The following is a 25,648-nucleotide window of genomic DNA, read 5'->3' as shown; positions in this document are numbered from 1 at the left end:
TGTAAAATGGTTCAGTTTTGGTCTGGATTTTGATTTTTCGGTAATTTTTGTACACCCCTACTTGGAAGGCCAAAGTCCTCCCTAAAATCAAAGCTTTTCTTGGTTGGTTGTGCTTAATAGAATCAATACCAACAACTTGTTGCAGATTAGGAGGCCTTTGAAGGCTCTTTCTCCAGATGTTTGTTTGGTTTGCTTTAACTGCTCAGAATCTGCTCTGCATCTTTCCATGCATTGCAATTTTTCCTGGAGGGCATGGAACAAGTTAGGCAATTGTTTCAGAGAATCTTAGGTTTGTCCAGAGACAATATAGGAGTTTTTGACAATTTCTGTTGTCGGTTTTGGTAGGAAAAAGGAAGGGGCAGCATTATGGAAATGTGCTTTCTTTGCAGTATTTTGGGGACTGGGATGGAATGTAATGCACGTATTTCTCAGGGAAGAAGATGCTGTTTCTGTTGGTTTGGAAGAAGATTCATTATTTGATGATTCCTTGGTCTGTGCATCATGGGAACTTCAAGGGGGTGTACTTTTCGGATATTCCGTGCGATTGGTGTTCTTTGTTGACTTGTTAGGGTGTGCTGGTTTTTCTGTATTGTTCTCCTTACTTTTTGGTTTTCTTTCTTGTTTTTTCTGGGTTATCCCAGAGTTTGTTAAGGACATGTCTTGTTCCCTATTCGTATATTCTTAATCTTTTAGCAAATAAAAAAAAAAAAAATCAAAAGAAAAAAGAAGACAGCTTGGGATCTACCTATCAAGAACTCTAGGCTGTTAGAGAGCTTAAAATTTCGAAGGAAGAGAGCTTTCAAGAGATGCTTAGTTGCTCTCTTGACTTGGAACGAACAAATCCCAGGACATGCTTGTTATTTTTCTCTAATTGTGATACATTTGGTCCAAGTGGACCAAATTTTTTGTCTATTGCTAAAGTTTAAGTGTTTGGGCAATAGAATATACAGTTTGTGCTTTTCTCTTTAAAATCCTAAGGAGGAAAAGTCCATATTCCGTTGCACAAGTAGGACAAGTAAGATCTCAAGTAGGATTGCGATATTAAGATCCGAATGATCTAGATAGGTCCCTACTAGGATCCTACTTGATTAAGATTTTTCTTAAGATCTGGATCGATTTGTCATGTCTGGCTCGTGGGATCAGAGGCTGATATGATCCTGACTAGGATTTCAATAACCATGATTTCTAGAATGTGTTTGCACCTGATACTGCTAAGGAGATTTGGGGTTATGCTAAAGTGCTATATTCTAGTAATTTGACTTGTATGTATAATATTATCACTAGGATATTTTCATTTGTAGCAGGAGAAAAGGTGTCACTAAGAACTTTGCTGGGATAATATCTGTGAAATGCAACAAGAGACAGAGCATATGACACATATTAGGGCCTTAGCTAGTGTGAAAACCAAATTTGAATGTGTCCAATTCTTTTTCTGATGTTTATTCTTATGTACTCTGTGCCTCTTCCTGCGCTCATTCCTTAGCTCCTAATTCAGATTTCTCAATTTCTAGTTTTAAGAATTCTACATTTGTCACACAAGGTAACTCCAGCAATCAGCTGGGTTGTAACAGAGGTTCCTGGGGTAGTTTAGGTAATAGTGAGGAAGGCATTGACGTATTGGAGGTATCCTATGCAAGTGTACTCATTACGAACTGGAGGAAGAGAGGTCATTCATGAGCAATGTTGGATCTTTATAGTAGCCCCCCAGTCCATGCAAATGTAGTCATCACAGATTCCATGCCTACTGAGTTTTCTGTTGGAGCAGCACAGTAGATTTGTCTAAGAGGAAGAGTACTCAAAATTCCTGCAGTATTAGTCATCACAACAAGCATCTCTGCTGTCTACTATTGCATCCCTAGCTTAGATAGGTAACCTTGCAACTTGTTTATCATCTAGTATCTTTTCTAACAATGTTTATGTCATAAATTCTGCTTTTGATAGGTACAACCAATTTCTTTTCCACCGTCCAGCGTGTTACCTTAGTTAATGGATCCACCACTAGAGTTAGGGAAATGGGGAAACCCTACTCCTTCGGTCTCTTTTTTATTCTCTTAGTATGTTCCTTGATTCCCCTTTAATCTCATGTCTGTAGCAAGAATAAGAAATCAATGAATAAAATTCTTTCTATCGTTATGTTGTTATTTAAAATTTAACGATGAGGAAGACAATTGGTGGAGGATGAGGCTGGTGGACTTTACTACTTTGAGTAGCAATCTTCTTATATCCATTGTACTGCTACTGCCACAATGCTCAAATCCATTGTTGCCGCAGTCATCCTTTGTTGGTTGAGTTCTATGTTTAGTTTGAAGTCAGAGTCTTGTTAGCTGGGAAAGCATCATTATGTTTTGTATACTACTTGAGTTGACAAACAGGTTATTTTGCCCTTTTATTTTAGTCCATTTGGATGTGTGGGGTCCTAGTAGTGTTTGTGTTAAAGTTGGGTTTGAGGTATTTTGCTACATTTGTCAATGAATATTCAAGGATGACTTGGCTTTATTTAATAAAGGAATTTTGAGTATACCTTTTTTGTGCCTTTTGTTCCAAAATAAAGACTTAGTTTAATTTACCTATCAGAATACTTTGACTCTTTGAGTGATAATGCGAACGAGTACTTCAACACCCAATTCACACTGTATATGGCAAAATGCATATTGATTCGTTAATCATCCTTTGCCTACACTCGTCAACAAAATGTAGTTGCAAAGAAGAAAGATGAAATATCCTTGAAGTCTTCCTTAGGTTTGTTTGTTTTTTTTGTTTTTTAATAAATTAAATATGGAAACTTTATTGAAAAGGCATCAAGGGGATGTGTCACGGTCCGACTATTTTCACACCGTTGTGAAGGGCCATGCGGCGCTAGCTAAAGCACTCTTGTTTAACTAGCCAGCCTATCGATTACCAACATTCATCCACGAAGCACTTTCATTAGCATTCATTCAAATAGCAGCGGAAACAGTAATCAATTCATGAAAGTTGTGGGAAGCAAGACGTAAACATTGAAGCAAATGTAATTCATTAACAAATCCTCCGTTGACATTGTGTACTTAGCGAGGGAGGCAAGTAGGCTAAGCACGTTGACAATTGCTAGTGAGTTTTACAATTACTGATAAACACTCACCCTCCTCTAAAGAGCTTTCTGGGCTATTCTCACTCTGGCACTAGGAAACATCAAAGTGACCGAGGAGTCATACTGCCTTATTTGGCTTACAATGAAATAAATACTGGAAAATAACCCTACACTAGTATTTACATGATGGAAACCTATCCCAAACACACGAGGCAAGTGGTCACAGGTAAGCATAATGCCCTGAACAAGCTTTGCTCATGACATTCTCCCCCACTTATATGGTTGACATCCTCATAGACTTTGACGCTAGGTACACTTCGACTTTGTCCACGAATGGTTGCGTATCTTCCGTAGAAACCCAGCTAATTTCTTCGTCACCAAGGCCTTTCCACTTCACTAAGAATTCCTGCTGCTTCTTCCTTGAGGGTGTGAACTCTCTGTCTACAAGGATATCTTCAACTTCACGTTTGCCAGGTTGAACTGTACTCACTTCTGCTCTAGATGATTGATTTTTGCTCAGATTGTCGTTGTCGGCATTGTATGACTTGAGGCAGCTGACGTGAAACACATGATGCACTTTCATCCAAGTCGGAGGGTCGATTTTGTAGGAGACCTTCCCGACTTTGGCCAAGATGGGGACTGGTCCTTCATATTTGCGAAGTAGTCTCCTATGTCGTCCTTGTAGTGACTTGACCTGTTCAAGATTGAGCTTAACAAGCACCAAGTCACCTACGTTGAAGTGCTGCGGTCTTCTCCCCTGATCTGCCCACTTCTTCATCCGCTTAGCTTTCTCCATGTAGGCTCGGGCAATCTCAGCATTCTGTCTCCATTATTTGGTAAAGATGTATGCCCTGGGACTCTTTCATCTATACGGCTCATCCACTGTGTGAGGTAACAGCGGCTGCTAGCCTGTAACAAGCTCAAAAGGACTCTTGTTGGTTGTGGAGCACTTTTGGGCATTGAAACAGAACTGAGCCATATCAAGTAGTTGCACCCAATTCTTTTGGTTGGCGTTGACAAAGTGGCGCAAGTACTCTTCAAGTAGCCCATTGAATCTCTCCGTCTGTCCATCTATCCATGGGTGATAACTTGAAGAGATTTCCAGTTGTGAACCGAGGATTCTGAAAAGCTCTGTCCAGAAGTTGCCGGTGAATCTTGAGTCTCGGTCACTAACAATGTCTTGGGGAACACCCCAATATTTCACAATGTTCTTGAAAAACAATTGTGCTGTCTCCTTTGCCGAACAGTACTTTGGTGTGACTATGAATGTACCATACTTCGAAAACCTGTCTATAATAACAAGTATAGACCCTGCGTTTCCCACTCTGGGCAGGTTGGTGATGAAGTCCAATGAGACACTTTCCCACGGTTTGGACGGTATTGGTAGGGGCTCCAATAGCCCTGCAATTTTCCTCCGCTCCATCTTGTCTTGTTGGCAAGTGAGACAAGTTCGGGTATAATCAACCACATCATCATGTATGTGCGGCCAATGGTATCCCCGCTTTAGTAAGGCCAAAGTGCGCTGCCATCCTGGATGTCCGACCCACATGATATCATGACATTTCTTCAACAATGTCTTCCTCAAATCACCAGCTTGTGGCACAAAGAGCCGATTACCATGGGTCATTAGTAGTCCATCTTTCATCTAGAACTGTCGTGCCTTCCCTTCGGTAAACTTGATTAAGTTCTGCGCAACTGGATCTTTGACTAAGTTCCCCTTGATGCGCTCCCGCATCATTGTGGGAATAGTACTCCAAGTCAAATGTGGTACCATTTGTAAGGCCGCCAGTTCGGCCTTTCTACTCGGTGCATCCGCGACTTGGTTCAATCGCCCCGCCTTGTGCTCAAAGGAAAAATCAAATTCTGCCAAGAATTCCTGCCATCGGCCCTGCTTGGGTGTCAACTTTGGCTGTGTGAAGAAATGACTAACACCTGAGTTATCTGTTTTCACCACAAACCTTGACCCAAGTAAGTAATGCCTCCACACACGGAGACAATGTATCACCGCTAGCATCTCCTTCTCTTGAGCTCTGTACTTACGCTCTACTTCACTAAGGTTACGACTTTCGTATGCAACAGGGTGCCCCTCCTATAACAAGACTCCTCTAAGGGCGAAGTCTGATGCATCTGTCTGTACCTCAAAAGGTTTCATGACATCCGGAAGAGCCAGTACTGGATCTCTCATCATGGCATCCTTCAAGTCATCAAAGGCTCCCTTGCAATCCTCTGTCCAGTTCCACCCATGATCCTTCTTCAGTAGTTCTGTCATAGGGGCCGTTCTCCGTGAATACCCCTCTACGAATTTCCTGTAGTTAGCAAGGCCAAGAAAGGAACGCAACTCTTTCACTGTCGTTGGGATCTTCCATTCTTGAATTGCCCTTACCTTCTCCATATCCATCCTGATATGACCTTGTTCAATCACATAACCAAGGAATTTGATGCTCTGCTGAGCGAAAGAGCACTTCTCTTTCTTCACATACAGACTGTTCCCCTTCAGCCTGTTGAACACCTTCCGCAAATGCTCTTTATGTTCCTCCAGAGTGGAACTGTAGACAACAATATCATCCAGGTACACCACGACAAACTTGTCTAGGTACTCACGAAAAACTTGGTTCATCAAGGTGCAGAATGTTGCAGGCACATTTGTCAACCCGAATGGCATCACCAAGAATTCGTATACCCCATACCGTGTCACACAAGTAGTCTTCGGCTCATTCCCATTAGCAATTCTCACCTGATAGTAGCCTGACCTCAAGTCAAGTTTAGTAAAATACTTGGCATGACTCAACTGATCCAATAAATCAGCAATCAACGGAATAGGATACTTTTTGCGCACAATCACCTTGTTGAGTGCGTGGTAGTCTACACACATCCGTAGGCTCGCATCGTGTTTCTTTTGAAATAGCACCGGTGCTCCAAATGGTGCTTTGGAAGGGCGAACATATCCCGCTTCCAATAACTCATCAAGTTGCTTCCTCAATTCTGCTAACTCTGGAGGCATCTTCCGATATGGCCCTTTTGCAGGTGGTTTCACTCCTGGAAACAGCTCGATCTCATGCTCCAGACCCCGCAGTGGAGGTAATTCGTGAGGCAACTTATCCGGCATCACCTCCTTGTACTCATCCAACACCGCTTGGATGGTCGTAGGTACCAGCTCTTTGCCTACTTCTTCATCTACCACCACCATGGCTAGATATGTCTGCTCTCCCTTTCTCAAACCTTTCTTGAGTTGCATGGCTGAAAGGAACTTCCCATCGTCTTCTTTCGTTGCGACAGTTTGCACCATGCACGGGTGATCTCCCATCAGACATAGGGAACCAGCCAAAGGCATCAGCACTGCCTTTGTTCCCCTTAGGAACTCCATTCCCAAAATGATTGGAAAGTCATCCAATGGCACTGCTATGAAATTCACATGACCTTCCCACTGCCCAAGCTTCACAGTAACTTGCTTGGCTACTCCCAGAGTAGGCTGGGCTACATAATTAACTGCTTTCATGCGTCCTGTATCCTTCTCTAAGGGTAAGTTGAGTCTCCAAGCTTTTGGTTGCGAAACAAAGTTATGGGTAGCCCTGTATCCACCATAGCGCGGGTGCTCTTCCCATTGATTCTCAAGTCCACAAACATTAGCCCTCTGGCTCGTGTAACATTTGGGGCTTTAGCTTGCTTTTCCAATGCGCTCACCTGCCGCATTGCACCTATCCTCGGGGTCTCATCTTCTTCCCCATTGTCTTCCACTGTCTGTTCTGCAATGGAAGCCTGTAAAGCATTAAGTGTTGCTTTGTGAGGACACTCAAAGACTCTATGAGGACCTCGACACAAGAAACACTCCAGTTTACCCTTTCCCTTGGGTGTGTTGAACCCTCGAGATGACGAAGCTTCCTTTGAGGTTGATGTTTTATAGTCGGCTCCCCCACTCTTGGGTTTGCCTTTCTTGAAATACTTTCCATTGTTTCCCTTTCCGCCAGATCCTTTGGACGAAGCAGTATTCTCCCTAGCGTAGTCAGTTAAGCGTTCAGCAGCAGCTTGTGCGGTAGACAAGTCTTGAACTCTTTGTCTACGAAGTTCAGTTCTTGCCCACGGTTTAATCCCCTCTAGAAAATAGAACAACTTGTCCTTCTCTGACATATCCTGGATATCCAACATCAAAGCAGAAAATTGTTTCACGTATTCCTTGATCGACCTAGTATGCTTGAGGTCTCTCAGCTTTTTCCTTGCATTGTACTCAACATTTGGGCCTTGAGCTTTCTCTTCAAGTCTACCCAACTATCAATTACACGATTTCCATTTTCAATGTCATTGTACTTAGCACGCCACCACAGTTTGGCGTCACCAACCAAGTACATGGTTGCAGTATCCACTTTCACCTGTTCTGAGGCCATCCTCACCGCGCAAAAATACTGTTCCATATCAAACAAGAAGTTCTTAACTCCTTAGCATCACGGGCGCCTCCATACGTCCTGAGTTCAGGTACCTTGGTCTTATTAACTCCCGAAGTGTTGGAGTTCCCCATAGCAAGAACCATCAGATTCACCTTTGCATCCAGGTCAGCCATCCGGGCCTGCAAAGTTTCCACAGTGTGGTGAAAGTCCTCTGACATTTCACTTGTCAAACTTGCTTGATGCTGCTGTGATCCCATCACTTCATCAACAAGTCCCCTCAGTTGGTCCATCTTGTTGGCCATATTGTTGGTTGTCTCTTCAACCTGTGCTTCCAGTGCACTGATTCTTTCAGCATTGTTTGGTGCCATGGTCACTTACCAAAGCTTCCCAAATCCGACAACAAAGGTAACTGAATTCTCGTAGCAACTGAGCCTTGGCTCTGATACGAAGTGTCACGGTTCGACTATTTTCACACCGTTGTGAAGGGCCGTGCAGCGCTAGCTAAAGCACTCTTGTTTAACTAGCCAGCCTATCGTTTACCAACCAACATTCATCCACAAAGTACTTTCATTAGCATTCATTTAAATAGCAGCGAAAATAGTAATCAATTCATGAAAGCCGTGGCAAGCAAGCAGTAAACATTGAAGCAAATGTAATTCATTAACAAATCCTCTGTTGACATTGTGTACTTAGCGAGGGAGGCAAGTAGGCTAAGCACGTGGACAATTGCTAGTGAGTTTTACAATGGCCGATGAACACTCACCCTCCCCTAAAGAGCTTTTTGGGCTATTCTCACTCTGGCACTAGGAAACATCAAAGTGACCGAGGAGTCATACTGCCTTATTTGGCTTATAATGAAATAAATACTGGAAAATAACCCTACACTAGTATTTACATGATGGAAACCCATCCCAAACACACGAGGCAAGCGGTCACAGGCAAGCATAATGCCCTGAATAAGCTTAGCTCGTGACAGGATGCCAACCCATGGTATAGTAAATCAAGCACCCTGAAGGGTGTCATTCAAATAAAAAAAATTACATCGTAATCATTAATTACAGTCCTACTATGCCAGCTATTGACCGCAATAAATCAGTGTTTGGATTGTTGAGTTTGAATTTTTGAACACTCACCTAATCCGAGTCCAAGGGAAATTAAAGTTGTTTGACTCTAAAAGGAAGAGCTTCCTGTAGAAGGATCTAACAGTGAAGGCCCCCTTCTCATCTAAGGCCCAAATAGGAAGACCAGTGCTGTTATGGTTTTGGAAGCTATAAAGAAAGCTGTAGAAGTCAGTGAGTTGGTTTAGTTTCTCAATCTTTCACATTTCTAAGGAGGGGGATGTTACAAAAGAGCCCCTGATCTGAGGTTTGAAGGTGTTGGCTGAGGCAGGCATTTTATCACATGCCAAGTTATAGATGGCTAGAAATAAGACACTAAGAGCTTCTTGATTGCACCAGAAATAAATGTTTTCCTCCCTCCCCACTTGAAACCTGATACAAGAGCAAAATCATTCTAGCCTTTCCTGATGAAATCCCACATTCCTACACCGTGTGGTCCTCTGTTAATCTGGGAGATCCAATAGTTATGTTCAAGCCCATATTTCACCATAATGATTCCCTGCCAAAGGTTGTCTTTCTCATTCATGAATTGCCATAACCATTTTCCTAATAGGGCTTTATTGAAAATGTGGAGGGACTTCAAACCCAAGCCTCCTATTGAAAGGGTTGTTTAGTACTTGAAGACCTTGTATCAGATGAATGTTCCCAAAAATTTTTGGAATGGATGCCATGCGCAATCCTTGCTATTTTTCTTGGATATAAATAGAATATATGTTTCATTATAGAAAAAAGAATGCAGAGTGAGGAGAATAAGACTTCCTCTTAAGGAAAGAGAAAAAAAACCAACAGAAGACTGGAAAACAATCAGAATAAAAACTGCTTTCCAATCTCTCTGAATATCTGAAAAGGACAGCCTTTAAAAAGCCTGCTGCAAATGACCATAGAGAAGCTAAATACTGAATCTGTTCCTATAGCGAAGTACTGGAATTCTTCTTCCCTAAGATATGAGCATTCTTCTCCATCCAAATTCTCCATAAAGCTGCAAAGGTCCCACTAGTCCACAAAACCAAACCATTTCATTCTGCCAAAGCCTGTAAAAGAGATGTAATAGATCCTTCACTGAACTAAGACAAACCCAGTTCTCCCCTAAAAAACCAAACAGCTGCTTGCTCTTTCTGTCCTTGGTGGTAAAATGCCATACCCTGTTCTCTTCCTTATGCTCCATTGTTCTCATTGCCTCCTTGTATATGTAGGTGCTTCTCCTTTGCCGATCAATTAACACTAGGGGTAGATAAGCTGGATCCTTGTTTTCTTAATCATTTTTTTACCCTCATACTCAAAGTGGGAGTCGATGTTATGGTTCTACTTTGCATCATTTCTTTATTATGTACCCTTCTTTGAGTCTAGACCATATTTCTCCAATTCCTTGAGTACTGCAGGTCTTGATTACTACTTACCTTTACCTAGTCAAAATACCTCACTTCGTTCTCTCCCTTATACTCCATTGTTCTCATTGCCTTCTTGTATATTTTTGGATGTTTGTCCTTTGTCTATTAGTTAACTTGGGTGGATAAGTTTGATCCTTGTTTTCTTAAGCATGTTTTTCTTGGATACTCTCATACTCAAAATGGGTGCCGATGTTATAGTCCTACTTTGTGTTGTTTCTTTATTTGTTCTTATGTTACCTTTAAATCTAGACCATATTTCTCCAATTCCTTAGTACATGCCTTTCTTGATTAGCACTTTTGTCCACCTAGTCTTGTGATTTAGGCTTATTGTTTGTGCCTTGTTATCTTCTTAAATCTTCATCTCAATTGAGTTAGTCACTTGGATCATCCTAATTTGTAATTTTACACACAACTACTAAAGGAAATTTTCCTCCATATCTTAATCTTGTGCCTTTGGGTTCCTTGTTTCCTGTCTCCGATGGTATTGACCTTCCTATTCCTGATTGGAAAGGTGATTCCACATGGGTGCCCAGTGTCCAATCTTTAACTTTGCTTGTTATTATTTTTTGTTACCCTCTTATTACTGTCATTACAACTCTATCCTTTGTAAATAATACTTGGGAGCTTGTGCCACTTCTTGGTGATAAGTCTATGGTGGGATGTCACTAGGTGTACATCCAGAAGGTCAATCCTAATTAGGGGTGTATTCGAGTCCAGTCTAGTCGACACAGTGCAAAACTCGAACTTAACTTGATAGTAAAAAATCAAGCTTGAAACTTGACTCAAACTTGATTGAGACTATATTATTTGAATTCGAACTTAACTCGTTAAACATTTTCTAAAACTCAAGCTCGAATTGGCTCAACTTCATTGATTCGAGCTTGAACTTATATTTATGGTGTAAATCAATCCATAATTAAATTATTATATGTTGCACTGCTATTTTTTTTTTCCTCAAAATTAAAATTAATAAAAAAAATTAGAAAAATGCTATTTAAGCATGATAAAAATGTTCAATCATGATAATAAAAATGTCCAATCATGATAATCTCAATTTGCCTAGTGCAAACAAAGCAACAAGACAATTAAGTTTGGTTGCAAATTGCAATTGAAATGTAATATCCAAATTGGTTAGCACCCAATGTACTGATAGTTTAATACAATTAATTAAATAGAAAAATATTATGAAATATGCTGCTTCAATTCTTCTTGATTTTCATCAGTCTCCCTTGCGGTCTAACCTTTTTTCCCGTTCACTATAGCAATAAACTAAAATGAAAAACAAATGATAAAACTACAATTTTAAACATTTAACTTAGGAGTGAGTACAAAAATAATAGTTAACTTGGAAAATAAAAAACGAGAGAACAGAAGTCACAATTATGTTATTACTAGCGAAATAAGAAGGACTATTAATTGTAAGCGATCTAAAATCATTAATGTTTTGTCATTTTCATCATAAAATAAAAACAAAGAAAATGAGTTTGTATGAAATTGATTACCTTAACTTAATCACACTAAGGAATAGGCAAAAGGATCTCTTTAGGTTGTTGCTCTTTGTTGACCTGCAAAGATATGAAATAAATAAATAAATAATAGATTAGTGCTTGATGAAAACATTTAACAATAAAAATGACAGTCCCTAATCTTACTTTGTTCTTTTTCTTCACTCCATGGAGATTGTGATGGCAGTCCCCTGCACAAAGTAACACTTGCATAGTTTCTGAACTCAAGGAAGAACGATACGGATCAATCACTCTACTATTGGCACTGAATGCTGCCTCTGAAGCCACTGTGGTGATTAGAATGGTCAAGACATCTGCTGCCATCTTTGGCAAGACACGATATTTCAAATGATTTACCTTCCATCACTCTAATGCATTACATGTCCCTGCATCACCTTCATACATGTAACACGCTCTTCTAAATAAATATCTAAATCAGAATTTTGTGGCTGAATAGTTTCAACCCTCCTAAAAATTTGCATAAATTCTGACCACCCAGTAGAGGAAGCATGTCCGCTTCCAATTCCGACACATGAAGAGCTAGACACATAGTTTTCACCACTCTGCTCACCACAAACTCTATTTTGCATACTCAAATATTCCCCATGAATCTCATTCAATGCTTGTTTAACTTTTGATATATTCTCTTGAGCTTCATTTTCAGTAAACATATTTGGAAAAGTGAATTCAATTGCCCCCGTCTTATATCGTGGATCCAAAAAGCTATAGCCATCAATAAATTAAATTCACCCCAATATTTATCAAACTTCTCTTTATTTTTGTTGCCATTGCTCTAATTAACCAATCATCAGATTCTGGATTTATATCCAACAACACTTTCACCCTATATACTTCATTAAAAAACAAGTTTGCAGTTGGATAGATAGTACCTGAAATGATGTTGGTGGCAACACTAAACACTTCTAAGATTTCACAGACTTTTTCAACCTTTTCCTAATCTTCTCTACTTGGACAACAAATATCCAGGCTCTTTATCTTGAAATCTAGGATAACACCTCTTTAAACTTAATTGCAGAAACCAACATCTCATAAGTTGAATTCCACCGTGTCTTACAATCAAGAATCAACTTATGATGTGGCAGTTGTAGTTGCTGTACAATCTCAGAGAACATTTTAATCCTCATCTCACTTCCAAATTCCAATGATATAGCTCACACTTTCATGAATGTCTTCAATGATTTCTTTGATCTCTTGGAAGACCATATTGAACTATGATATTTAAAATGTGAGCAAACATGAAATATCTTACCTCCACAAACTGACCTTTTAGTTCATGAGAATGTGTCCTTAAAGATTCGAATACAAGAATCGTTGGCACTGGCATTTGTCTACTGAAATAGTGTAGATCTATAGAAAGCAAAAACATAGAAGAAGATAATTTTATGTTAGACTTACATAATAAAGATTTTTATGTCATTCTAAACATAGTAGAAGAATAACTTTTATAAATTAATATGTGAAACTTACTTTGTTTTCAAGTCCCCATTCTGTCAAACACTTGTAAATTTGCATCAGTTATCTCAATATCATGATGAGGAGGAGGAAAGTGATCAAAGTTAAGAACAAGCTTTTGCAACCTCCAACTAGAATCTCAATAAAATGTCCTGTGAGAACCATGTACTCAATATTTTGAGGTTTGGAGTGCTACAAATCAGTTGTCAAACTTATTTTATTGACAATATTCAACAATGATTTTAATTTTTTCTTTTCATATGTCATACACTTTAAAACAATCATTTCTACAAGTTTGGCGTGAAATCTTTTGCCATTCAGGCATTCCACGCTTTTGCATCATGTTAAAACCTCCCTCTTCCAAAATTGAAAATGGATGCTCATGCATAAGTATCCAATGTGCTGCACCCTCCCTCATTTTCCTATGTCAAACTAGCCATCATGTAAAGCACTAACCCCTTCCACTGCCCCCTTACCTCCAGATGATTCAGATGACATAAAGTTAATCTTACTTTGTTGCTTTAGAAAAAGTCTTCGCTTCAAACATGTTTTTAAGTGCCTCCCAAAATGAGTTGTACTTTTCGTTGCCAAGATCTTAAGCATACGGTGACAATGGATGCATTCTGCTTTTTTAGTACCATAAGGCGTATCAATTTCTTTAAATTCCTGCCACACTTTAGATGTCTTTAGTCTCTTTCTACATCCAAATGGATCATCATCCTCTCCCTCATCAACATCCTGAGTTTTATTTTCGTTGGCATTAGCCACATCACCCTCATTGGTAGTCTCATTATTTTCCTTTTTTAACTCATCTTTTGCCTCAATTTCCTCATCTAACATGATTTGGTGGGCAAATGATGCACTTCTAGGTCTAGAGTCAATTGGAGTGGAAGATAGGCCTAGTGCGGTAAATGACATGTCAATCATGAAAAAAAAAAACAATACTCATTATCATAAATTCATAATAAAAGGAGATTAATGTACCATATAATTCAGATGTCAACAAATGAAATTAGACAATTACTTACTACCATAATAAAAAGAAATGCATTGGATTGTTCAATTTTATTTAAATTTGTAAAGCAAAAAATCATTGTTGTGCAAGTGCCCAAGTGTTCGCCCATTTAAGAACTGTTTAATTGTCTAGAATTTTATTCAAGATAGTAGGCAATCAATCAATTGAAAGGATAGAATAATGTAGGAATGTAGAAAGAAAAATAAACCTCGATTGCTAAATGTACAACTCGATGGCCAAGTGCTTAACTACAAATTAAGCTCACATTTTTAAGTTATTGGGGACTTTTATAGTCATTCTCATAATCTTATGTAATGGAATAAAAAAATTATGTATAATGAAGGTGGGTGCTAGACATCACCCTCCAAAGCATAAAGGTGCCTTGTTTTCCTAGTTTTTTTAAATTTTTTATTGTAAAGTATACACTAATGAACCACTCATAGGCTTAGTACAAATGACAATCTTAATTTCCATAGGCAAAACCAGTAGATGAATATTTTGAATGCGAAGTCACATCACACCATCATGAATTGTTAGTAGCTAAGCATGTAATAATAGTAAATATAACTATTTGAATCTTAGGACAAAATTTCAGCCTATATATGTAAATCCTACTCTTGTTATTGTAACATCAGTGTTTGAATTTGTTATTTTTGAAGTTATATACTTTCTCAACATTTATAATTTTATTGTAGTATGAATAGGCATGGTCAATCTTGAGTTCTAGTTAGCAAGGTGAAAACTTCCGTTTGTAAACTGTGTTCAAGGAGAACTCCCGAAAAAAATTATATTCTTGTATGTTTGATGTCAACGGGGGAATGAAATTGTGCTGCAAATATGTTTTTGTAATTTTTCTGTGGGAGATGCTCACCACCACACTTTATCAATAATAAAGTGTAATTTTGCTATGGGAGATGCAAAATGATCAAAATATGGAATTATTGTATATTAATGAATATAGAGGCATAGCAATGTTTCCTCGTGTAGAGAAACTGAACAATCTTTGTTTGAATGAAATGCTACTTTATCCACAAGACAATCTAATATGCTCTAATGCCTAATAATCATAAACAGTTCAATACTGGGAACTATTTGGAACATCTTATTAGTTCAATTGCAACTGGTTAATGCCTGCACTTTGTGGCAACATAAAATGTGAAAAATACAAATAGACAAGGATGAATCACTATACATATTTATCTCCTCCCTCCCATAACTTTATCAAGAAAATATAAATATAAATAACACAGGAAAAAAAATATGTTTCCTTATTTGTGCGCCTTCTATTGTTTTATAAGTCCTTATTCAAAGCAACTAAAATAGAAGCCAAGTTGGTTTTCTGAAGTATGAGTGTATGAACCTGAAAAAGAGTCATGAACAAAATTACAGCAGTAAAGTAATAAATATAAATTTAAATAATTATGAAAAATTATTTATTTTTAAATTTTCTAAAAATTTATATATAAAAATTCTAAGGACAAGTATTTCACAATTCAAAAATAACTTAAACATTTCTTACTCTCGAGAATTACTTCTAAGAATCAAAATTGCAAACAATGGAAGAAGGGGACGAAGAACAAGAAAAGAAGAAGAGGAGGAGAACCTTATCTGCCAGAGTTAAGAGACTCGAAGGAGGATAACCGTGACTCTGTGAGCAGTGAACATAGATCTGGGAGACTAAAGTGTGCAACGGACACAGATTTGCAACAAGCAAAATGCTGGATAACAAGATCTGCAAAGAAGCTCACCGTCTGTCGATTCTGTCTGTGAAGGTCCACCTAATGGCTCTTAAAATCAAAACAATAAAATTTTATCAGCCTAAAATATTAAATCAAAATCAAACAAAATCTGCAAAGAGGCTCTTGATTACCTGAAGGTACTGAATGACGAACCTTCGCACTTTGGAAAATGGAAATCACAAAAGGTTTCTTGAGTTGTCGTCGATGGAGGTGGCTTTGTCCCTGGAGGGTGGGGAGACCACTGGTTTCAGTGTGTTGCAGCCTCGCCGGGGGGTTGGTGGTGGTGGGTGGCTTGGCGAAGGCGAACTATTGCGAAGTTTGCAACCCTAAAAGTCTAAATCCCTGGCAGCTTACAGAGCAGGCGAGCCGCGAGCAGCTTAGTTACTTACGACCTTACCCTTCCAGCCTTTCTTTTACCTTTGTTTCTTTTTTTCTTTAATTTTAGAAATAGAATATATAATATATTAATATAATATTATTTTATTTATTATATTAGATTATATATTTGAAAGCTCGATTAAGTTCGCGAGCTCACGAGTTGAGAGCATCTAAAAATTTGAACTCGACTTGATAGGAAGCTTGAGCTACTCAAATCGAGCTTGAACTCGAATCCAATTGAGCTGAAGCGGGTTTTGGGTCGAGCTGAGCTCGAGTAGCTTGTGAGTAAGCTTGACTCACTTACACCCCTAATCTTGATGTGGTTTCCCTGAATACCTGCCTTGTTGCCAAAGGATACTGTGGTGTATGGTTTGGACTAAGACACATTCTCCTTGGTTGCCAAAATTACATCAATTCATCATTGTGTCCCTTTAGCCATGACTTGTCATTGGCTAAAAACGCCTTCTTGCATGGTGCTTTTTAGGAGGACATGTGCATTGAGCAGTTGCTTAGGTTTGTTGATCAGGGGGAGTTAGCATTGGTGTGTCGTCTAAAAAAATGCTTAAATGGTCTGAAGTAGTCTTCTCCTAGAGTATATTTTCGCAGGTTCCGCACAATGGTGCTTGATTTTAGCCTTCAGAGATAGGTAGTAGATCATATTCTACTGCCATATTACTGTTGATAGGATTTTGCTGACTGTGTATGCGGATGATATTGTTATTATCGATTAGGGTATATAACACCTAAAGTATTTCTATAGATAAAATTTCAGACTAAATATTTGGGACCAATTAAATACTTCTTGGGCACAGAAGTATCTGGATCATGTATGGGGATCTTGTTTCCTACAGATCCAAACAACAAAATACTACCTGTTAAAGCTTGATATACATTATTGGCTCGTGACCTATCAGCGAGCCACCCCTGGGGTACTGTCATGTCAGTGGATTTTACATAGAGGTATAGTTTCCACGTTGGGTATGGGCCACTTTGACGAGGGTGTCAAAGATAGAATGAGAGAGCCTATAACGGTCTTATATTAGATATATGTGTACTATGGAGATCTTGGGCATATAAGGGGCATATAAGGATGATTTAGACTTCAACTACGTGAGGCACCAAAGTGGACAATACCTCAGTGGAGTTGGGCCAAGATCATTCCACTAGTCATAATTTCCTATCAGCCAATTATAATAAAAAAATTATTGCTAGCAACAATTTAGATAAAATTTGTACTTTCTTATTTTTTAAAAATAAATTTTAAATTTATTATATTATGTTTATCATATCAAGAGTCAAATAAAATATAAAAAGGCCGTGAGGAGAGTTTGATTCAATTAAAAATGTGAGGAGGTTGGTGCCCGGGGCATTATGGTAATGTATATTTATTTACTTACACGGTCAATAGGCAAATAACTACAGCTGGCTTAGTGGTAACTTGTGCCTGATTCTTTATTTGTTTTCACGAGTCGAGTCCTAGTTACATTGACAACATATTCGAGATGTGGGGGTTGCAGCAGGGACGCTGTGTGGGTAGGTTGACCCACCTGCAACCCCAAGTCCAGTGCAGTTAAACCAGTTTGTCAGGGTTAACCTGGTTGGTTACAAATCTGGTTTTCAGGTGATATCTGGGCTGGCCTGATGACCTATCCAGTTGAACTGGGTCGGACAGACCGGTCCAGTCTGGGTTTTAAAACCATGATATTATCATTGATAATCACAAGCAATGCACTTGCAAATTATGTAGTAAATAGTTAAATAAAATAAAAAATAATAGTTAATATGTTAATGTTATTCACTTGTAATCATGTGCAACACACGTGTATATAATCACTATTAGGTTTGATCTGAACACTTCAACATTAGATCAAGGCTTGCTTTCATACTTATAATGCTTGTTTTTGTTGGGGGTAGGGCATAATGCTTCATTGCTGCTAGTACATACTACATACCCAAGTTGATTGTGCATCCTGAATGGATAGAGAATCAAATAGAGCTCCTTTGTGCTGAGAATCTCTAGTGAGGAATGACAAACCTAGATCTCATAAATACTCCAACACATTCGAGACCTTAATCTTTTAAATCAAATGGTGAGAATATTTTTTATTGAAACCAAATTATTTATTTGCAAACGATGAAATCAGCTCTACAAGAAAGTTGCTAGCACATGTACAAGGGTGATCTTGCCCAGGTACATCAGCAGGGGCGCAATGCCTTGGGATGACAACTTTCTTCATTGTAGAGACCAGAATATAGCAGCTGAAGCATTAGAAATGCTTTTTTTTGGGATTCCCAAGGCTTCAGCTTCATGAATTCACACACTTAATTTCTTCACATCATTAACTTGAAATTAATCTCCCCCTGAAAAATTCTTTCAATAGGCTTTTAATGCCTGGTTTTTCTTAGAAGTGAATGAAAAAACTCTGAAATCACATCTGCTAATTTAGGAGCTGCAATTCACAAAAAATCAAAGCTCTCTACCAATTTCACAAGGGGCAATCTATTTCTTTATGTCTCTCTCCATTCTTCTAGTAGTTGGTTCAGCTTCAATTTTGAAGCAAAACATGGGCTTTTAAAAGTTATGGAAAATGTATTTAATAACATCACCAATTCCACATTTTGGAGCACAGCAGTAGAAGCAGGGGTGATGGAGAAACCCTAATGCCCGAGCGTCACAATAAATCCCACAGTAATTTTTTTGATTGTTAAAATGAGGCACAAAAGAAGTTTGTCAAAGTAAGGCTTCCATAAGGGATAATCCCTGACATCAAGGATGAGTGAGTCATTTTCATACATGTCAAACACAAATCTTGATTATTTGCATAAATTTGTTGTTGTTTCATACATTAATTATTAAAATAACAGTATTTAAGTGTTGTTAGCTTGGTCTGAGCCTAAATGATCCTGGTCCTAGCTCAACCCAGCCTATCTATGTGCCTAATATAAATCAATAATACTGCTTATTGATTGGGCCAGGACCATCTGACCGAGCGGCTTGACCACCTTGGAATCTGAATTCATGCAGCTCACTGCTAATTGAAAGGTTCAAATGAGATAATGCTGCCTTTAACCAGCTTGAAAATGATGTCCACAAACTCTGGATTGTTGGGCCACAGTGTGAAGCTAATATTATAAGCTACCATTTTGCATTATTTTCTGTCTTGAAAAATAATTAGACAGGTAAATGACCCCCTGACTGTTTAAATATGGTTTTATTTTCCCTGGTAGGGATTCACATCTCTATTAATCTCCACTAATTTTAATAATAAATGGATTTAGGAAAGCAATTTGCCCTTGCAATTGGAGAATTCTGCTCAAAGGTGAGCCTTGAGCCATTGTTTAGGTGTGTTACCCTGTAACTGAAGGTTGCAACTCCAAGTCACGGAAGGAGCCACCCCAAAGGCCAGAGGTAACGCTTAGTCCATAATTCCCTTAGACCTTCAATATGGTGTGGGAGTCCTGTGCACTACATGCCACGTTTCAGCGGCTGCATATGATTGTGGTTGCATGTCCTAATAAACTAAATCATCAAACAATTGGCATAATTATGAGCTCTGGATTTCCAGCTAAAAAATAAGCCAGTTTCAATCATTTCAAAGAAATATGTTGTATACTAAACAAAAAGCTCAGTTAATCTAGTTTGGATCAATTCATAGAAATATGTTGTGTAATCAAAGAAATAGCATAGCATGTTGTGTTTCTAAACACCAAATCATTGTTCTGTATTTGTTATACAGATATGAGGCTGCATTGTTTTTGGGTGGTCAGGGCTCCGATTTTTGCCATTAGAGAATTGAAGTAGGGCAATCATTTCTCAGCAATCTACTTCAAAAACTGAAGTAAATTATTCTCACTGAAGTTCAGCCAAAACAGATGCTCACTTCTTGACAATGCCTATTATTTTATTGCAAGTCTCAAAGGAAGGATCTTTCAAGGAAAGGGGGAGAGAACCCAGAGAGTTGCAAGGAATTTGCAGGTGGCTCGGGCGCTCAATTGTTGTGGTATAGTTTTTTGTCGTATATATTTTTGTTCTTGAGGCTTTTAGGCCTGCCCCAAAATCAGCAGTTTAGGAAATTATTGATACCTTGCCTTCTATTTTATAGCTTCCTGTTCTGTTACTTTTTCTTCAGCTTTGTATAGGTTCAAAATGTATATTTGATTTTCCAACGCTGTAAAAAAGAAAGAAAATAGGTCATATTTTCGGGTCTGGGCCATGGAAATGTTTGCATTATTTACTACGAGGGTTTGTTAATTTTATTTAGTGGAATTAGTTTTTGTTCTTTATTAATAATTTGGTTGGTAAATTACATTCACCTGTTAAAAGTTAATTTTTGAAATTTAAAATCACTTCATGGTAAGAAGTTATCTCCCATTAGTGTAGCCGAGGCCCAATGCCGCCCTCCATGGACGAGGGAACAAAAACCGTTGGGAAACAAAGTTGATCATCAAAATATTGTTGAGTTAATTTTAAAACAAATGTCAGACTAAATTTTTAGATGTCATCTTAGGACTAATTGTACTCTTTCTTAGATATGTTACATAGTTTCTATGAAGTTAGCGTTTAGTAATTTTAATAATTCATTCTTAGAGTGAACTTGATTTTAGTCTTAAATTTATTTTTGGAATCAATTGAAAGTTCACACTAGGCTTAGAAAATTCAATGGGAGGTACCCATTTTCCATCCTTCTTGAGATTTTACACACTAAAATTTAATATAAAAATTCTAAAATTTAACTTCTATCATGCCCCATATAAATTAATTTAGTCTTAAAATCTAGTATGAACTTGATTGGATCTAGAATTACTTTTAATTTAAAGCTGTTTCAAATGGTAGTACCTAACAAGCTAAAAATTCGCTTTAGGTTCATTCAATATGGGTATTAGGTTCAGCCATGATGCTTGTTTCCTACAAGCCTGAAGTTCTACTATTCATTCACATGATTTTCGTACTATATAAGACTACATTTGCTGTATAGCTGGCATAAAAAAAATATTAAAAGAATCTTAATAATTTTTTTTAAAAAGAATCTTAATAATTAAGAAGAAAGCACTTTAAATTAAAAGTACTTTTAGGTACTTCTATATAATGAAGTATCTTCATCTATCTTCACAAGCTTGCAACACAACTCTTTCATTAGCTTAAGCATATGTGGAGGGGAGGATGGGTTAAGCCACAAATGCTTTGTGAGTATAACCTTAACTAAGCCACAAATTCTTCTGAAAAACCTTAACTAAGCTACAAATTCTTCTGAAACAATTCATAGATTTTATTAAAGAAATAGTGTGCTTCATCTTGAGACATATCTTCACAAGCTAGCAATACAACCCTTTCATTAACTTAAACATATGTAGAGGGGAGGATGGGTTAAGGTACAAATGCTCACTGAGTATAACCTTAACTAAACTACAAACACTATATATTTAAGGGATTTTGGCTCCTATGCCATACTTCGCCCATAATAAAAAATAATTCAATAATACATTTAACTAATACTCTAGTCCAATTAACTTTTGGAGTTAGGGTATTACATTCTTCCCTCCTTATAAGAAGTTTTGTTTCAAAATTATACCTACTTTCGCTTTCAAATAAATTTTGATACTTTCGTCTCATGTCTTCCTCTTTTTGTCAAGTTGCTTCCCTTAGTGAATGATTGATCTTATTGAACCTTCACTAATGGAATAGTTTGCTACCTTAAACACTTGCTCCTTCCTGTCAATTATTTGAATAGGACGCTCTTTACATGTCAAATATTATTGAACATGCAATTACTCATTATCCATTATATAGAATTTGGAACATATCTCCTCGACATACATACATGAAAAACATTATGCATATTAGATAACTTTGGAGACAATGCTATACTATATGCAACTTTACCGACCTTATCCAAGACTTCAAATGACCCAACATCGCACAAACTCAATTTCCCTCCTTACCAAACTTCACAACTCCTTTAGCAAGAAATACCTTAATGAACACATCGTCACTTGAATTAAATGTCTCTCTCTCTCTCTCTCTCTCTCTCTCTCTCTCTCTCTCTCTTTAAATATTTGCCTAACTCATTTGTCTATCTTGAACTGCTTTAAGCCTATCCTTTATCAATTGAATCTTTTCCATAATAACTTGATAATTTCTAACCTCAATTTCAATCACCAATATCTCCCAACATAATGAGATTCACACTTTCTCCCAGGCTTCATAAGGTGCCTTGCCAAAACTTGCCTGATATTTTTATTATATGCAAAGTCCACTAAAGGCATTCATGACTATCTCATCCACCCTTGAAATCAATCACTCAAGCTCTTAGCATATTTTCCAAAATTTGATTCATCCACTCCATTTGCTTGTCATTTTGCGGATGAAAAGCTGTTCTAAACTTCATATTCTTTGCCATTGCAAGCTCTTCTAAAGTTAAGAGACAAATTGAGAATTCCTTTAGAAAAAATGTTTACTATAACAAAATAAGATGCAAGGGCAGCATCAAGAATCTGCAATCATGTTAGGGATTAAGAGAAATTGAGGATAGGAAGGAAGAGGAAGGGATGAGAGGAGATACAATGGGAAACTCACGTTTATTTCTCAAATTCAAATCCAACAATAACTACTTACAACATGGCAGTCACACATTATTTATAATAAAGCATCTAAACACATGAAATTACACACTTACCCCTAAAACATGAGTTACAAACAAACCCCTACATCTAATTACACAACTATTACAAGCAACCCTCAAATATATATAATCCTATACTAATTCATACTAAGAACATACTAAACTCCTAACTAAACCCAACAATCCTTAATCCAGTTCTTCTTAACTATTCTCCAACAAGGATCTTCCCAAGGCCTTGCTTTTTGTCCTATATAACAATGTAAACAAATAATATTATAACACCAACTTTTCAAGTGGAATGATAAGCTTTATATGAGAAAAATGAGCTCACTTTGCGAGTCTATCTATAATTACCGACAAAGTGTAGTCATTCCCATTCGATGATCTTGGTAATCATTTCATATAATCCATAGAAATATTCTCCCATTTCTTTTTTGGCACTTATCTCATACCTGACTTGTTGGCAACACAAACTGCGAGACACAAACTCAGTTATTTCCTATTTCATATTCTATGGATCTCATGTGAAGGGTCACACTATAGTAAAAAAAAATTTTCATAGGGATTTGAAGGAAAAGTTTTGGTAAAAGAATATGAAACAGAGACACAGTTTGGATTGCCAACAAATTAGGTGTGAGCATCATATATCAGCAACATTGTTACAAACATTATAAGTACCACAAAAGAAATGGGAGAATATTTCTATGGGGTAGGTGGCATCATTATGGTGTGTGTCAAATTTGGGCCTTAATCCCCTATTTTGCGGGTTTGAGACCTTTTTTTGAGTTCATCTAGTTGTTCCTAGTTTATTATAAGATTTTATTTTCATAGAATACACTTTGATTTGCTTCCAAACACCCTCTTTGACAAGAGGGGAAGCTTCCTTGTTTTGTGGCATTTTTTGGAAAGTGGTGGTCTTTTGGCAAACACTACCTGTAATTTTATGAGTAGAGGCTACGGGAGTAAGGAGAAGAGAGGTTCAATCTTTAGAGAATTAGAGACAAAAGGGTGATCTTAGAGGAGGAACGTGCATCTTGATGGAGAGCCATAGAGAGCTAAAGAGTGAGAGACAAAGAAGAGAAAGGAGAGTATGCGAAAATTTTGGGCAGAGATAGAAGAGGAGTATATGGAAACCCTAGGGGTATAACTTGCAAGGATCAACCCCAAGTAGTCGGAGCAAGTACTAGGAGTCGCAACAACAGGGGTGGCTGTCGTTGCAACATTTAGTGAAGAATATGTAGCAGCATAAAGAGCATAGTGTCAGAGGCGTAGGTAGTAGACAAAGTCCGGTGAACTAAGCATAAGCATCCATAAGATACAGCAGGTTTGACAGGGGCTTGCACAGCGGCAAGAATCCTTGTGCAAGTACCTTGAAGAAGAAGAAGAAGAAGAAGAAGAAGAATCATGTATATGTGGCATTGTCGGAGTATCGTCGCATGGTGACAAGAGTCAGCAAAGGGCGGTCATGACATGCGGTAATAGGGAAGCGATGGCCAACAGCTGTAGCAGAAAATGCTTTGGAACTCTTAAGTTCCTATTGCATGCAAAGAAGATGGTAAAACATTTGCTTAACTGGTTGTCTGGTTATTATAAATCGGTTAATCAATTGATTTTTTATTTTATTTGTTTATTTTCTTTGGTGATTACGTATCACTGGAGGACTAAAATGGACATTGTTTCCATTTATTTTTCTTTCTTTTATAGAAAGATAGACACACATCATTTAGCGGTAACCATTCTTAGGATGATGCCAACAAGGGTGTTGATAGGGCCGGCTCTTCATTAAGGCCATTGAGGTGTTTGCCGAGGGCCCCAAATATTTTGGGGCCCTCAATTATTATTTTTAATATAATAATATTAACATTATTTATGAAATTCACATGTTTGGTGGGTGGAGTGCACATGTTGTGTAGTTAAAATTATTTGATGTATTTAGAAAAATTAATTTTAAATAAAAATAAAAATTAAACAATAATATTAAGGACTCCTAATTAAATCATTCACTTAGGTTCCCATATTATGAAGAGCCGCTCCTGGGTGTTGATTGATTTATTTCCTTTAAAATGGTTAATCAACCACCTTCTTTATGCACAATTGTACTCCTGAACTCACTCTTTGTATCATTTATCTCTTAGGTTTTTCCTTTGTTTTCTCTTCTTAAAAATATATGGTGGCAACTTTGCTTTCCAATCTTCAAGTTTTCATAGTTAAAGTCTTTGTTTCTATTTAGGTTTTCTTGTTTGGGAATCTCCATGAAACTGCCTTCATTAGCACCCCTATCACTACAAGAAAACTGTTTTTACCATCACTAATAGTTTCGTTACTAAAAAATGATTTTCCCGCTCAAACCATTGCGGGAAACCACTTTTTGCTTGAAAATTATTCTGGAAAAATTTTGGTGACGTTTCTTACGGTATTAGTGATGATTTCAAGGCATCACTAAAAGGCTATTATTAGTGACGGTTTATCAATCGTCACTAATAGTATCACATTAGTCATGGTTCCCTAAGCGGTTACTAATAATACATGTTGACTGAGAAAAAGTCAACAATATTAGTGACGGTTCTTATAAATCGTCACCAATATTGCGTTATTAGTAACGATTTTTCCAAATTGTCACTATTTGTGTTATATTAGTAACGGTATATTAAACCGTCACGAATAATGCATTTGTTGACTAGGAAAAAGTCAAATGCATTAGTGATGGTTTATGCAAACGGTTAGTACTAATCTATTATTAGCGACGAATTTATTAAACCGTGACTAATATAGTTTTTATTCAAAAACATAAAAAAATTTATTTAACTATATTAGTGACGGTTTGTGAAAACCATCACTAACAGTCTTTTATTAGTGACATTTTTTAAAAACCGTCACTAATAATCTATTATTAGTGACAAATTTATTAAACCGTCACTACTACGCTTCCCTGTTTTGCTTCCTCGCCAATATCAACAATTGTTCCT

At 37.6% G+C, this 25,648-nt stretch overlaps 1 protein-coding gene across 6 annotated transcripts in view; it reads left to right on the top strand.

Annotated features, from left to right (window-relative positions):
• Positions 1-20,314, top strand: part of LOC131160343 (WPP domain-associated protein) — a 46,094-nt gene extending 25,780 nt beyond the window's left edge. For 4 of the 6 annotated variants that reach the window (XM_058115949.1, XM_058115948.1, XM_058115951.1 and 1 more), the window contains exon 6: positions 19,800-20,314. The gene's annotated coding sequence lies outside the window, so the exon portion shown is untranslated. Of the gene's footprint in view, positions 1-19,341; positions 19,472-19,799 lie in introns of all 6 variants that reach the window. The other 2 variants (XR_009138013.1, XR_009138012.1) reach the window with 1 other exon arrangement.
• Positions 20,315-25,648: the final 5,334 nt, after the last annotated feature.

The sequence above is a fragment of the Malania oleifera genome, chromosome 7 (genome assembly GCF_029873635.1).
Source record: "Malania oleifera isolate guangnan ecotype guangnan chromosome 7, ASM2987363v1, whole genome shotgun sequence".
NCBI lineage: Eukaryota > Viridiplantae > Streptophyta > Magnoliopsida > Santalales > Ximeniaceae > Malania > Malania oleifera.
Note: the sequence above shows the minus strand (reverse complement) of the source record. Positions and strands in the feature narration are given on the sequence as shown.